This window comes from Copidosoma floridanum, unplaced genomic scaffold (genome assembly GCF_036245765.1).
Source record: "Copidosoma floridanum isolate Cflo_tuat_1 unplaced genomic scaffold, Cflo_Japanese_pri ptg000017l, whole genome shotgun sequence".
In the NCBI taxonomy this organism is placed as follows: domain Eukaryota; kingdom Metazoa; phylum Arthropoda; class Insecta; order Hymenoptera; family Encyrtidae; genus Copidosoma; species Copidosoma floridanum.
Window position 1 is genome coordinate 9,798,025 of NW_028321894.1, and position 15,020 is coordinate 9,813,044.

Consider the following 15,020-nt stretch of genomic DNA (forward strand, 5'->3'; position numbering starts at 1 on the left):
CTCTGCTTTTATCATCTTGCGATACAACAGCTACCTGACGAACACCCAGTACTGAAATTAATTGCTCTAACGACCTACACGGAGAGAAAGTTGGGAGAGGTGCTGTTTTGCAACGTATGGCTGCTATACCAAACATACAGCCCACAGCCAGCGGAGCTCTGTTACTTTAGGCTAGACGCTCTAGCGTATGAGAGAGCTGGGCTCCCACTTCTGGCACGGTAGCAGTGGCAGCTCAGTAAGAGCGCTGCTGCCAATTAAGTAGTGGTAAGGTAGCGCTACTATACGTATTGGCATGCATGCGCTCTCACTATACTAGGAGAGCTGTTCGCCGCTATACATGTAGTGTATATATGTACCCCAAGACAATAATTGTATACTTATGAAATAATGTGTGGTCGTCTCAGTATATGTATATGTATGTATATATACATGTATATATGTAAGTATGAAAATATATATTAAGGTTATATCTGCATATATACGTATATTCTATTTTGAGATAGTTCATACCCTTCCTTACAAAATATATTCATGTCACTGGCTGTATAAAATAAGTACATTAAATTATTATACACTATTCGATACATATATTTTTTGACACAGCGATTTGTTACAGTGAAGCATCTTGTTATTACTTGGACGTGCAAAAATTTTAAGAGTAGTCATTTTAAAATAAAATATATACGAATGTATGCATATATATACATATGTATGTGTAAGACACAAAAAGTTTATTCAAATAATACATACAATTTTGTTTTGTTTAAATTAATTATGTATGTTTTTTTAATTAATCATACGCAATATAACATTGCCATGCTGATGAAAAACAGTCTTGCTATATTGATCTTTATTACCAGCTATGAGTTATAACTCGTAGGGAATAGAGACATAGCGTATTCGGTTTTTTATCATTGAAAAAACTGGCGATATAGTTGGTAATTGATTATGTGCCATACAGACGTTATCCTCTGAAGTTTTTTCAACTGTGTAAGCGTAAAAGTGATCGTCAAAAGTGACTTCTTTGAAAATTTTTAAGTAAAAATAAAATTTTCCGCTTTCTTCTACAATGTCTGTGAGTTCACCGAAATAATTCTCGCTTTTCACCATAGACGTAACTACAAAAGAGCCAATTTTATACGTAACACCATGAATGTCAACACTTGTATAATGCGTATATTCTATTATTTTTCCAGCCTGTTCGCTCTTATTTATTTTGCCAAATTTAACGGAATCAAAGGTAATCGTATTAAAATTGAGACACATCAACAACGCCTGTTTTTTGGCCACTGTAACCAAAAGATTTTTTTTGTTGCTGCTTGACAGAGCTAAAAATTTCGTATGTCGATGTTTTGCTTCAAAACGCATACCTGAGGTATTTGTAAAAGGTCCGTTTCTTAACAATATATACGCATAGTGACACAAAAAATGATATTTTGGTTTTAGTTGCCCGTAAAAAGTTTTAAACAACAAATTATGATTTTTAATTTCTTCTGTTAAAAGTCTGGCGCCAGCTTTACTAAAACGTGGTGACATAAGTACATCTAATTCTTTGTGCAAGGCCACTGTTGCGTAGGATTCTATGGTCTTGGGGTGCGCACGAAGTAAATAGTCGAGGAACTAGTATTAACGTCTTTATTAATGCAAAAACGAGAGAAGAGCGCGTCGCGTGTGTACGACCTTCGTCCTTGACGGTTCCAGCCAGAGAGAGCACTCCTTTAAGCATCCTATCTGCTTATCGCTTTTCTCCCTCCCACTACAATCATCTGTAGTAGGCCCCAAAAAGAGGGCGCACGTACGTGTAGCTATGATATCGTACGTGACACGTCCGAGGCCGCACCGCTATCGTCCTCGATGGCGATTTCCCTTTTCAATTTACATGTTTGTGCTAGAATAATGTTCGTGTACTGTTGTTTATATTGTATGTGAGATTTCTAACGTAGGAGTAAAAAGTTGGAGAGAAAAAAAAAACCTGTCCTTGTCTCTCCTTTACACAAATTCGCTAAATTGTTTTTTTTTGTGTAAGCACTTATTGTTTTTGTTCACGCTCTTCTCCCTTTATAATATAGTGCAATATTGCAAAATTATCATTCATAAATTCATAGAGTATAATAATCTTCAAGTTATTTCTACTAATTATTAACTAAATATTTAATCCCACTGTAGGTTATCCGTGTTAAACTTGTAAAATATGGCATTACAGTATGTTATAATGTATCGTATAATATTACTTATTTTTCTGCTGTTGATTCGATCATTCTTTTAATGTTTTTGATTCGTGTTATTGTTACAGTTGGCTGTGCTACGAGCCTGTTAGATATTTTCACATAATGCATTTTTGTTCGTAAATATGGTAACTAAATTATAATAAACAAACGTAACCTAGATTTATGTATGTATACAAAATTTAACTGAAAATTTTTTCCTTTTTTTTTTTATATATGTCCTCTTATGCACGAGGACATTTCGTTTTTAGCTGCTGGAGGTGCACTTCTGACCGCTACGCGTACTTGGTTTTGCGATGCGACTGGTCTTTGTATGGTCTGCAGCATTATTGGTTGCGCTGTCACTGCACCCACCGCTGCGCCTTCGCTTCCGGAACGGTTTCTTCAACCTGTAAGCATTCTAGCCAAATTTAGTATTAAGGGGCCCCCCCATTTTAGGAACCCGAGCGACCCCGCTGCTGTGCCTAAAGCTACTTCTGCAGCCATCCACGCGTACCCTTCCTGGTTGGAAAATTTTCCTTCCGTTTGACCTACTTTACGTACCCTTTAAACTATGTCCTCTAGTATAGTACCGATCGTTATATTATCTTCGGGACCGTGTTCTTGGCTACCAAGCTCCTGCAGTCCGTCTCTTTCTATTACTAATTTTATTAGGTTCAGCAATTCGTCTCCTTTTGTTCCTTTCATCTCTTGTATAATCTTTTTTAAGTTCAGAGTTGGGCCCTCCAGATTAACGACGTGACTCTTCCCTTCCTCCTGACCCGGTTCAAGTCTGGTTCCTGACATTTGGGCAGTACAGTCTTTTGCCAAGTCTATTACTCCAGCGTGGGACACGTTTATCGTCCCGTGTTTGGTGTGCTCGCATTGAACATGTACCTTTTCTTCCCTTCTAGTGCTGAACGCGTGCTGATTTTTTGAATGGAGTCGAGTCCAGTACGCTCCCTTTAATTTTGCTAAGACAATCGGACACTCCTCCGGGTTGTCTATTGTTTCTCCTGGGATAAGTCGTATCTCATATGGGTGATCTTTCTCCACTTCTTGCGTCGGTTCTATTTGTGCGCATATGTTTATCTAGCCTAATTTTTTACATTGGTCGACCGCTTGTCGGGATATCGAAGCGAACCTTTTTTCACTCATGCTACTTACTATATATTCGTACGTCAGTTGTAGGTATGCCACCATATTTGTTATGTTAAACCCCTCTTGCTCTACGGGTAGCGGAGTTATTCTAAGCAGGTCTAATTTTTCCTGCGTTACCAACGGTATTTCAATGTGATATATTACTTTCCTATTGATTGCTACCGTCACTATTTCTGCTATTTTCCCTACTCTTTCCTCTGTCATTGTGCCCTCATCTCCCGGGACCCTGAGATCTGGCCTGAACTGACTTACTAGTATTTCTGCCTCTGATATCGTTTTTAAGGCTGCTTCTGGTAGATGCAATATTCCTCGACTTGCCAAATAAAATGTATCTGTCGCTGTTTCAAATTTCGCTGCTAGTTTATCAGCCAGCTGCTCGAATTCTTGAATTATCTCTGGCATTCTATCATATTCGCTTACCCAATCTGTAAATATTTTAAGCCCTTCTTCTTTAACATCTCCTGCTTTATCCTCATAATTTTTTATTATTTGCATTGTTTGTTCGTGATCACCGAACGCAGAGACTCTTATTTGTTCTTTGAGATATTTCGTTATATCGGTCGTACTTGTCAAATTTAATTCCATCAACTCCCGTATCTTGTCCTTGTTAGATTCCGATATCTGCCCCTGGAGTACCTGTACTGTCTCTACTTGGCTGCGAACTTCCTGCCCTACTACTGCCCTGTACGCTGTTTCGACACCTTGCAGCGCTTTTATGGTCTTGTGAGTAACCATTCTTATGTGATTTCTGCAGGCGTCTTCTTTGTTTATTGTTACTCTGCATTTCCATTCCACTTGATTGATTGCTCTCGCAAATGCATCTGTTTCTCTGATTCTTTGATCCCAATCTACATACCATATTATTTTCCAAGTAGACGCAACTGATTAGGCCTGCCCCAGATTTTCCACTAATATCCCCGGATTCTTCTCGAATAGCTCTACTTCTCCCAGTTGCTTTCCTATCGGAGTGGCTTCCCCCCTAAAACATAGAATAGACACTTTTTTTTTTTGATACCTACATTTCCCTTTTTGTAAATCAATTCCCAGATTATTTGAGAGAAAAGGAGAAAAGGAGTAGAACAAAGAAAAAAAAAATTCCTCGGAATGTCACTATTGTACGGCTCCCAATTACCCCTTCTAAATCCTAATATTTCGTACCAGCAATGTTAATCCCCGAAACAATGATTCTTAAGGACGGATAAGATTGAACTTTTGCAAGTCAAGTCAGGAATGTGGCTCTACTTGTACATGTTTTTTTTTTTTGTATTTCCTTATTCTCTTCATTTAACTTATATTTAAGGTGTGCTTGACCGAGGTGTACGTATGTGTATATATATATATTTATATATCTATATAACAACCTATCGCTATGTGACAAAATTATTGTATTCTGTCTGTTTATCGGCACGTTCGGCACTGTGAGTCATTTACAACAGGAAGACGCATGTGGTACTACAGATTGGCAATTGTCATACATGCTGCCCCTGCAAGTTTCCCTCGTTTATTATTCCCATGCTAATTTTCCCCTCTTCTATTTTATCGAGAGGAGTGGGTAGTAAGGATTTTTGGAAAGTTTGGCTATATTTCGTCAGTGATTACTTTGACTTTGTAGTGTCAACTTCGCTACTTGATTTTCAGTGTTTTTTGCCCTTTTCTCTTGTGTTCTCAATACGTGCTGGATTTAGCGTTATTTTCTCTACTTTCCTTATTACCTTGTTATTCTTGTACTACCCCACGAAAATGGCGTCTTCTTCTGTAAATCCGGTTGATTTTGTGCGCCGGCTGCGTGATTTCACAAACCTACCGTACGATAACACTCGTGTTACCGGGTTTGCGGCGGTCAACGGTAGTGTATGTTCCATCCTTGAAGGTTCTGTGATGGAAGATCTTCTGAGGTGCTGCAGCTGCTCGCATGTGAGTATTATCACTTTTTTTTTTTTTTTTTTTTTTTTTTTGTAGCAAGTTTTCCTGTACCTAGATCCATATGTATACATATCCATTCAATTTGCTTTCTCTTACAGTCCATCTTATTATTCATTTGTCGGCGAGTGCCTTCTGTCGGACGTACCCGTGGGGCTCAAGTCGTGGTGCTTGAGGGACCTACATTTCTGGCGCCTATCACTTGTCCGAGTCACGGTGCGGTACGTATTACGTTATTTTCTTAACATTTGACATTGCTTTGAGTCCTTAGTTAAAAACTTTCCTCTTTTTTTTTTTTTTTAGCTGAGAACGAGATTGGTCGTGAACCCTCACGGGCTCTTCTCTCTTCCCCTCCCTCTTTGCGAGCCGGACTGGCCCACAGGCGCCGTGCCTTTGCCTGTGCACAGGTATAAGTACCAGGGTGGCGTCGCATGCTGCGATGTCTACTGCCCTTCCGGACGATCGTTCACTGTCCTGTTCCAGGACTGCCACTGGACTGCTTCTTTTCCGTCGACGGGTTCCGTACTGCAAACCCACTGCAACGTTTTGGAGCCCGGAGCCTCGTATGTCGTAGCCATCGGTTGTACGTGCCACGGTACGTCCATCGTGGTGGTGGTTGAGATATCAACCTCCGACCAAGACGATTTTCCGCTGGAGGGGCGGCCAGTTATACGTGTAAGGCCTCTCTTATTCGTTATACTTGTAAGAAAAATTTTATGATTGTATTAATTTTCCTTTTTCCTTTTGCAGGTTGAACGGGGGAATAACGGACTATTTACCATCGCAACGCATAATTCGCCTGCGGTTTGCACAAGCTGTAATTGTACTTCCAGCAATCGGCCCGCACCGCCTAATCTGAATGTATCCTCGCTGGTGGATGGGTTCCGGGACTTGGCTGTTGATCGTCTCCCTCGGGGATGAGGACGGGGACGCAGGAAGGAGCGTACTTAAGGCGTGACCCACAAAAGACAGAGAAGGAGAAAACAATTTTTTTTTTTAAATTACTCCATTAATAAAAATAATTCTTGTATTCACACATGTAAAAATAAAACAAAATTGTAGTAAAATAAACGACTCGCGAGTATTGTTTTACCTTTCATGCCCCCGCGTCTTCCTGTATACATTTATGAATTTATATAATTTTTAAGCGTGAATGTTAATAAGGAATTTTTTTTTTTTTTTTTTTTTTTTTTTTTTTTTTTTTTTTTGCTGCTGCAAAAATTTGTGCGAATCGTAAAATTGTGATTGTAGCCATTCTTGGGACCAAATTTTTTCTGGTGGCCAAGTATTGCTACATTTACCTTAATATCAAAAAAAAAAATTTTCCTTTTTTTTTTTATTTATTTATAATTATATGAAATAGTGCCACATTCCATTCTTATGTTTGCTTAGGCAATTAAAAAAAACAGTCGTCAATATTCTCTTGTTCTCCATTTTTCATTGTATTTTCGTGGTGCATCCGGGGGCCGCGAAAATTTAAGCGAAGCTAGTGGTTCACTTTTGTACTCCCGCATTTCTTTTCTGTATTCGCATTTTCTAACGGGGCTTTTACTACGCAAGCTTTTTTTATTTTATCCACGTGGGATATTCTCACCTCGTCCTTCCTCTGAAGTTTGACATTTTTTTTCGCATAATCGATGCCAGTTATTTCGTAAGGGCTCTCATATTGGGCGTCGAATTTCCCTTTCGACGGCTCTTTTAACACATAAACCATCTCTCCCTCGAGGTAGTATCTCGTATTCAATTTGCGGTCGTAGTAATATTTTGAGCGGTATTTCGCTTGCACTTGATTTATTGCGGCGATGGTTCTCATCTCCGTCAGTGTCGTTACCAGCTCATTAAAATATTCGTTCGACGTCTGGCCGTTGGATGATGTCTTAAAGCTAGTAGGTGTTCTCGCTCTTTGCCCGAAAACAAGCTCATGTGGTGAGTGCCTTGTACTCTCATGGTCCGTAGTATTGTATGAGTGCATGCACAATGGTAAGTGCTCGTCCCACTGATCTTCTTTCTCCACGTAGGCTTTTATATATTCGGTGAGCGTATGATGCATTCGTTCGATTGCCCCATTTGTTTGAGGGTGAAATGCCGTACTACCCATTTTGTCTATTTTAAATAATTTTGCTAGTTCATCCATGCTTTTATTCATGAAATGGGTGCCTCGGTCAGACAGTAGATGTTCTGGGGGTCCGAAATATGTTATAAATTTATCGGTTATTGCCCTCACGGTCTCCTCAGCTGTTGCTCTCTTCACTGGTACAAGAAAAATGAACTTTGTTAGCCAGTCTTGCATGGACAAAATATGTGTGTAGTTATTCGTCGATGGCTTACTGATTGGCCCGTAGTAATCTATTGAAATTTTTTCAAAAGGTCTACTCGGTGTGTCCGTAATGAGCAACGCTTGTTTTGTTTTTACCCTTACAAGTTTTTTCGTCTGACATGAAGGGCATCCCAAAATGACTTGCCTTATGTCTGGGCGCATGTTTCTCCAATAGTAGTTTTTCGCGATCCTACTATATGTCTTGTTCATGCCTCTGTGCCCACCTATGGCTGCTTCGTGGTACTCTTTAATTATTTTCAATCTTTGACTCGTCGGTGAAATCATCAATGTGTTGGTGTAGAGCACCGCCGCTAATCTAGTGTCTTTAAATATTTCCTCGAAAATATCGGCAAAGTACCCCCATTGGGTAAGATTAAGAATCGCTAGATCCCTGACAATTCCAATTGTTTTAATATTGTTTACAATTATTACGTCTCTAAGAGCCTTAACACACTTCTTAATATTTGATTTGAGCGCTGCTTTCTAAGAATGCTCCTTTACGTACATGTATATCACCGTTACCTTTCTCTCTCTAGTACTTTCAGCTTCACCTACGACTTTCTCCTCGTTGTTTATGCGCGTCGGATTTATGTACCCTCTTTCATGTAAAGCATCTATTGCTTCCGTATTGGGTACCGCTTCCGTTACCGTCATAAACGCCAGGTTTTCGAGATACCTAAAGAAATGGTGTTCAATTTTGCTTAGTTTTTGGCACAGGGGTGGGTCTTCCCCTTCTTTTGGTGCCCATGGCGGTCTTTCATTTGGCAGGCGTGTTCTGCACACCGTGTATTTTTCCATCGATGGAAAGTGTGTGACTGTGTTAGTTTCATTCTCGCTTTCTGTTTCACATAATGCGTTATTTAATTCATTAACCTGCCCTATCTCTCCTTCCATCGTATTTTCAGAGCTTTCGTCATCGCTGTTAGTGGGATGGTTGTCTCCTTCCCCTTCTTCTACACGCATATTCGAGTTCATCTCTCCATCGGTGTGGTTTTGCTCTGTTCCTGATTGACTTTCTTTATCCCTTCTCCACTCACGTTGGTTTGTTTCTCCATCTCTTTCTGGCTCACTCGCGTGTTCTTCCCGCCTTTCACAACTACTACCGTCATTGTTATGTGAATCATTTTTCGACTCGGTAATAGAATTTTGTACAAGGGGCACGTAATGAGCATTCTCGCTGTTACCTTCCAGATGCAAGTGGCCGACCCCTTCTTTTTCCGTTGCAATATAGTGCGCATAAATATAATTTTCCCGATTTAACTTGAGGTGTACACACACGTTCTTTTTGAATTCTTGCGAAAATATGTATATACATTCCCCAGTTCCATATTCTGTACGCGACATTAGTATATTTTCTGTTTCTTCTGGCTCTCTACACTTTTGCAGGTATTCTGAATTTTTTAATATCATTCTCAGCTCGTCAGTCGAGAGATTGAGATTAAATAAAAAAATTAGGCTATAAAATAGGCAATTTCCCGGCGGGTCGTACGGTAGTCCTGGCACTTTGAAAAGTATTTTATGAGGTTGAATGCATTCATTCGTTTCCCTTCGTGTATTATCGTTAAGATATGCCAGCCACTTATCAGTCGGTGCCGTTGTGTCTAACGGTAAGTTGGGTTCCTTTACTGTTCGATCCCCTGGTTCTTAAAACTGGACTCGCTTATCACTTTTACGCGATATTGGATCTGTTTTTTCCCTTTTCTCTGGTGGCGCTTTTTCCCCAAGTATTTTTTCGTTGGGCTCCCATACGTCGATCCTCATTCCCGGCCTTCCTTCTACATCTCGCCTTCTTACGTCAATCATAACTTGTGCCCGCAGTTCGTCTGATCTTCCCTCTAACAAATCGTGTACATCCGGTTCCTTGTCTGCTTTTGTTGTTGAATCGAAATTTGTTTCCACGCTCACTGAGAGCTCTGCTGACCTATGTTCTACTTCTTCCGTGTTTTGTGCCGTTGTACTATTCGACGTTTGTGGCGTATCACAATTAGCTATTATTATTTCCTTCGAAGGGCTCATTATTGTCGGCGTAATAAAAAAATTCGGCTTTTGTCTGTTTAACGTGTCCATTTGTCTCTTGCGCAATTTTTGTTTTCTCTCCTCGAATAGTACTGCTGGTGTACTCGTTGTTTTTACTCCCCTTTGAAACCGCAGTTCTTTCATAACACACCCTAATTTCTCGTCCGTCATTCCTTGGGAAATAGGATTATCCCCTGCCGTAGCGATTGGTCTCGTCATTTTTTCAATTTCATCATCTAATGCATCCGAACCTGTGCCTTCTATTTCGATATCGAGCTTATTTCCATTCTGTCCCTTATATAATTGTTTTTTTTCTCCCTTTTATTACATTCATAAGTACCGTCAGTGAGCGGCTCATTTGCTGTATGCTCGTACTGTGGTGTCTCTCCTTTACTCTCTTCTTCCCTCGATCTTTCTCGTGCTTGATCGGCTCTCTCCAACGCTTCAACACCTCTGCCTTCAAAACCACCTTTCCCAGATGTTACGATGCTTCCATCTACCTCGTTTGCTTCCGTTAACTTTCGGGTGCCTTTCACTCTCCTCGCCTCTTCGGCCGCCAAGCTTGCTTGTATCAGCTGCCAGCCCCAATCATCGAGTCCCGTACTGTGATTTTTGGATTCGCTATTCATTATTACTGGTGTTCCGCAATTTGCAACAATAACGTCTTTTGACGGAATCCCGTTGCGTTCCGTATCTGTTTCTGTTTTTAAATTGCTAACTATAATATTCTTCCTTGGGCGATCTCTTTTTCTCACTGTTTTCTTTATTTTCCTGCTTAATTTTTCGTTTATTCCTACTTTTTCCTCGGATTCGGAATCTCCCTCACCATCAGCTTGACCATCTATTTTCGTTTCATACTTATTTTTTTTCCGTTTATCCAAATTTTGTTTTTTTCTCTGTACTTTTTTATCCGAATCCTCTAAATCAGAGTAAATAATTTTCCCCTTTTTAGTATTTCCCTGAATACGCTGTTTACGGGTCGCTCGTATTTTAAAAATGCGCGCTGGAGGCCCATCGCTATCGGCTATTCCTTCTTTCTCCTGTTCGTCTGCCAGCTAATACAGTTCTTGGCGTGGCCACTCAGTGTTTATTTCTCTCTCTCCTATTACTGGATTTTGAGAGAGTGCGTCGGGTGCTTTGTTCAAAATGCCTGGCCGATACACTACGTCAAATTCGTAGCCTAGTAGCTCCGCTATTAGCCTATTGAACCTTATGTCGGGCTTCTTTGACGTGTGGTAATGTTTTAATGGCTCATGATCCGTGACCACTGTAAATTTACGCACAAATAAGTACGGCCGAAACTGTTCTTTTGCAAACACTATAGCCAACAGTTCCTTATCATACGTTGGGTAGCGTAATTCGCTCCCTCGAAGGCATCGTGAAGCATATTCACACGGTCTATCTTTACCCAACTTGCCTTGGCTTAATATTGCTCCTATTGCGTAGTCTAATGCATCTGTTGTGACTATAAAAGGCTTGTCTAGATTAGGTGCAATTAGTACCGGTTTACTACATAATGCTTCAACTAATGTTTTGAAATGGATCGGCCTCTCCCATCACTTCGCATTCTAATAACTCTATTTCCGGTACAGGTATGCTTATTGTTTCATTTAGTGTGTTTACACACTCAGCATAAACTTTTCCACTATTATTTGTGGCTATAAAATTTCCGAATAAAACTCCTTTTCTCATTCTTTGCAAAGGAACCCACCCTATTTTTATTTTTTTACTATTTACCCCGACACGGGCATATATAACTTGCCTTGACCTAGCAAGAATCCCGAGCATCTCTGGCTCGATTACATTAATTTTCATTCCTCCTAATTCAAAAATATTTTCTGCCGCGCTTATGCGACCTTGATATAGAAATTTCAGCTTCTGTGTCCGCATAGAATTTTGCTTCCCCCCCTCTTAGTTGAGTGCTAGTCATAAATACCGAAGGGGGTGTCCTACCTGCTAGAAACATATTCATTTTTGTTTCACGCTGAGGCTCGCTTCCGTTATTGTTCTGTCCTACTTCCATTTGAGGGCTGTTTTGAGGCAAATTATCTCTCCTTGTCGTCATATCAACTCTTACACTTGCAGCTAGCGACTCTCTTACCTTTACGTTTGCCGTTTTTCTGCTGTCGATTGTTTTTGTTATCTTCCTATCAACTGGGGGATGCCCGACGCTTGGGGAGCGCATCGAGCATCCTGGGAGTTTAAATTTTCCGCGCGTGACCCGTCTGTTCTCGTAGTTTTCTCATGATTGTATTGATTATTTTGGTTTCCTCTTTGATTTTAAAGGTTGTAATTGTTGTCCCTGGGTCCATAGTTATTATAATTATTTTCCCGTCGCTGATTATAATTGTTATAATTGTTATTACTGGGCGCGTAATTACTATAATTATTTTCTCGTCGCTGATTATGATTGTTATAATTGTTATTACCGGGCGCGTGATTATTATAATTATTTTCTCGTCGCTGATTATGATTGTTATTGTTATTACCGGGCGCGTGGTTATTATAATTATTTTCTCGTCGCTGATTATGATCATTATAATTATTATTGGGTGCATAATTGTTTCCCCTATTTCAACCGTTAAAATTCCTGTTCTCTTCGAATGGCCTATTATTGTTCCTGTTATTATTCGCTGGAGGGCGACTATTGTTGCCATTGAAGTTTCTATTATAATTGTTATAACTATTATAATTGGATGTGTAGCTATTATGTTTGTTATAGTAATTTCTAGGATCAGGGTCACTATACTGCAAATTAGGTGCCTGATCATTGAACGCAGGTATTCCTTCATTTTTGTCCCTCATCTCTGTTAGTCTCTGGGGTGGTACTGTTTCGGGCCTATCGGGGTCTTTTATTCTTTCGTTTTTCGCGTCCCTCCATAGCTTTTCGCACACGCTCGTAGAGTGCAGACAGTGCTCCTGACAATATGAGCACCACTTAACATCTTTGATGCCGTCCCATTCGTCCGTATCGCTCTTTCCCTCTGGCGCATCGCTGATTACCATGCCTATCCTTGGATTCCTCTTACCAAAACAACTCTCCCATGTTGCATATGTGCAAAAATCATAAGGTGCCATTTGACGTAAACTTAACTCGTTATCTACATCTATAGCAGCTTCAATGGCCTCCTCCAGTGTTACAGGTTTTACCCCGGCCACGTTCCAATTGTATGGCGCTTTCAACTTATATATAAACTGTTTCGCTGACTCTCTATCCGCAGATTGTTTTAGGGCATTTTTCTGAATCTAGGACAGCTGTGGGTTGGCGTCATGGGTCATCATTATTCTATTATCCAACCGTTGCACCCGGCTGCAGTACTGAATAACTGACTCGCTGTTCAGTTGAGTCAGTGACTTAAGTTGGGCTAGCTGTGTATCTATGCCTCCCATGCTCCCGAATTGCCGTGACAGCGCAAGTAAAAATGCGTCTACGGTATTAAACAGTGATTACCGGGTGCAAAATTGATCTGCCACCATCCCCCTAAGTTTACCGCCTAACGTTCTATTAAAGTATTTTTCAAATTGCGGCGGAACTGCTAGATTTGCTGTCCTCACCATCTGTTCAAAAAGTGGAAAGTTTATTGGATCCCCGTTGAATATACGGATGCCACTCGCCGCGCTGTTGACATGGGACAGTGCACTATAGTGCATGCTGACAGGTTGCGTGTTTTCCATTCGCTGTTGACTCATGATAGGGTTTATGTTAGTCGGATTTGGCTGCGCTTGATGTTGCTGCTCTTGCAAAATGTATTCCCCGTTCATGTGATTATTCCGAAACGGCCAGTAAAATGACGGTGCTATCGGTTGGCCTCTCACCCTTTTATTTATTGGGCCCGTGGGTTCGTAGCTGGGTCCAGCGTCCTGCATCCTTGCGCCCGAAAAATTTGGGATTCCCGTTTGCTGCCCCCCATACATTCTTATTTCTTCCGACGTCCTTGACGGTAAGTTCCAATTGTTTTTATGACCAAATACTAATTCCCAACAATTTTGTGTAAGTGCTATCTCCAAAAACTGAGTCACACATTGCTGTGCTTTTTGCTGTGCCGCTTGTTTTTCTCCTCGTCTGAACGCATGTTAAAGCGTATCCTGTGTATCTTTGCTGTCGAACCTATCTTTTAAGTACGAGTTTACGTCCCTCGAAATTTCGCTCATCCCATTTCCAGCTCTATAATCTGCATTCTTTAAGGGTGACGTATTCGCAGCGTCGTTTCTTACGGTGTTTGAATATTCTGCACCCACCCCCATTATGCATGACGTTGTTTGTGAAACTTTCTCCCTAATCACCCCAGGTCTCATTTTTTTCAAAAACTTCAACATTAGCATACGCTGTTTCTTACCCATTTTCTCCCATTCCATTTGAGTTTTGGGGCTGTGCTCTAAAAATACGGTCAGTATTTCTGACTCCGACTCATTTTCCGGATACGAGGTAATTTCGTCCTCCCTAACACTTACTACATCACTGTGTGCTTCATCAAAGTTCTTCATCTTAGATTCTTTATTATTCTTTTTTTTCAAATTCTTCATTTCCTGTCTGTATGAGAGCGCTTAAACACTTATAAGTAAATTTCTGTACAATTCTTTGCGTTCCTATCTCACGATGACAAAACCGCTTTACTTCAACATTTACTGTGTATCTAATTTATTATTTATTTATTTATTTCTTCCTTACTTTCAATCTGACCAATTTATTTTTACGGTCCGAAATTTTCCTGACTCACGAAAAATTACCTTAATGACGCACCGCCAATACTATGAGGAGGATACCGAACGCAAAACCGATATAGCAAAAAAAATAAATAAATTTATAACGCACTAAAAAAATTTAACAGGACCCCTTGGACAGTTTAATATATTTATTTATTTATGAATCTCAAGTACTTACTATATGCTCCCGGCTAGAATAATGGCGACCAAGATCTTTATCATCCTTGTTTGCTTGATTTCTATCGTAGTCCCGGGTATCCTCCGCCTTGGTCCTTGATTGAAGCTGCTTTTTTTTGTACTTCAGCAACTCCTCACTCTGCTAATTTTTCTCGTAGCAGTTCCTAGTTCACTTCGTGGCATGACACTATGTGTGTATCCCAAAAATCACGAGAGTCGATACTTTATCGTCGACAAAAACCGAAAAAAAATTTTATTTTTATTTAATCGCGATGACCATCCCACTTCTGACACCAAAACTGTTGCGTAGGATTCTATGGTCTTGGGGTGCGCACGAAGTAAATAGTCAAGGAACTAGTATCAACGTTTTTATTAATGCAAAAACGAGAGAAGAGCGCTTCGCGTGTGTACGACCTTCGTCCTTGACGGTTCCAGCCAGAGAGAGCGCTCCTTTCAGCATCCTATCTGCTTATCGCTTTTCTTCTTCCCACTACAATCATCTTTAGTAGGCCCCAAAAAGA

General features: G+C 40.3%; 1 protein-coding gene across 1 annotated transcript in view; it reads left to right on the plus strand.

Annotated features, from left to right (window-relative positions):
- KaiR1D (Kainate-type ionotropic glutamate receptor subunit 1D) overlaps positions 1-15,020 on the plus strand; it is a 1,638,136-nt gene that overhangs the window by 1,465,177 nt on the left and 157,939 nt on the right. The window lies entirely within an intron of this gene.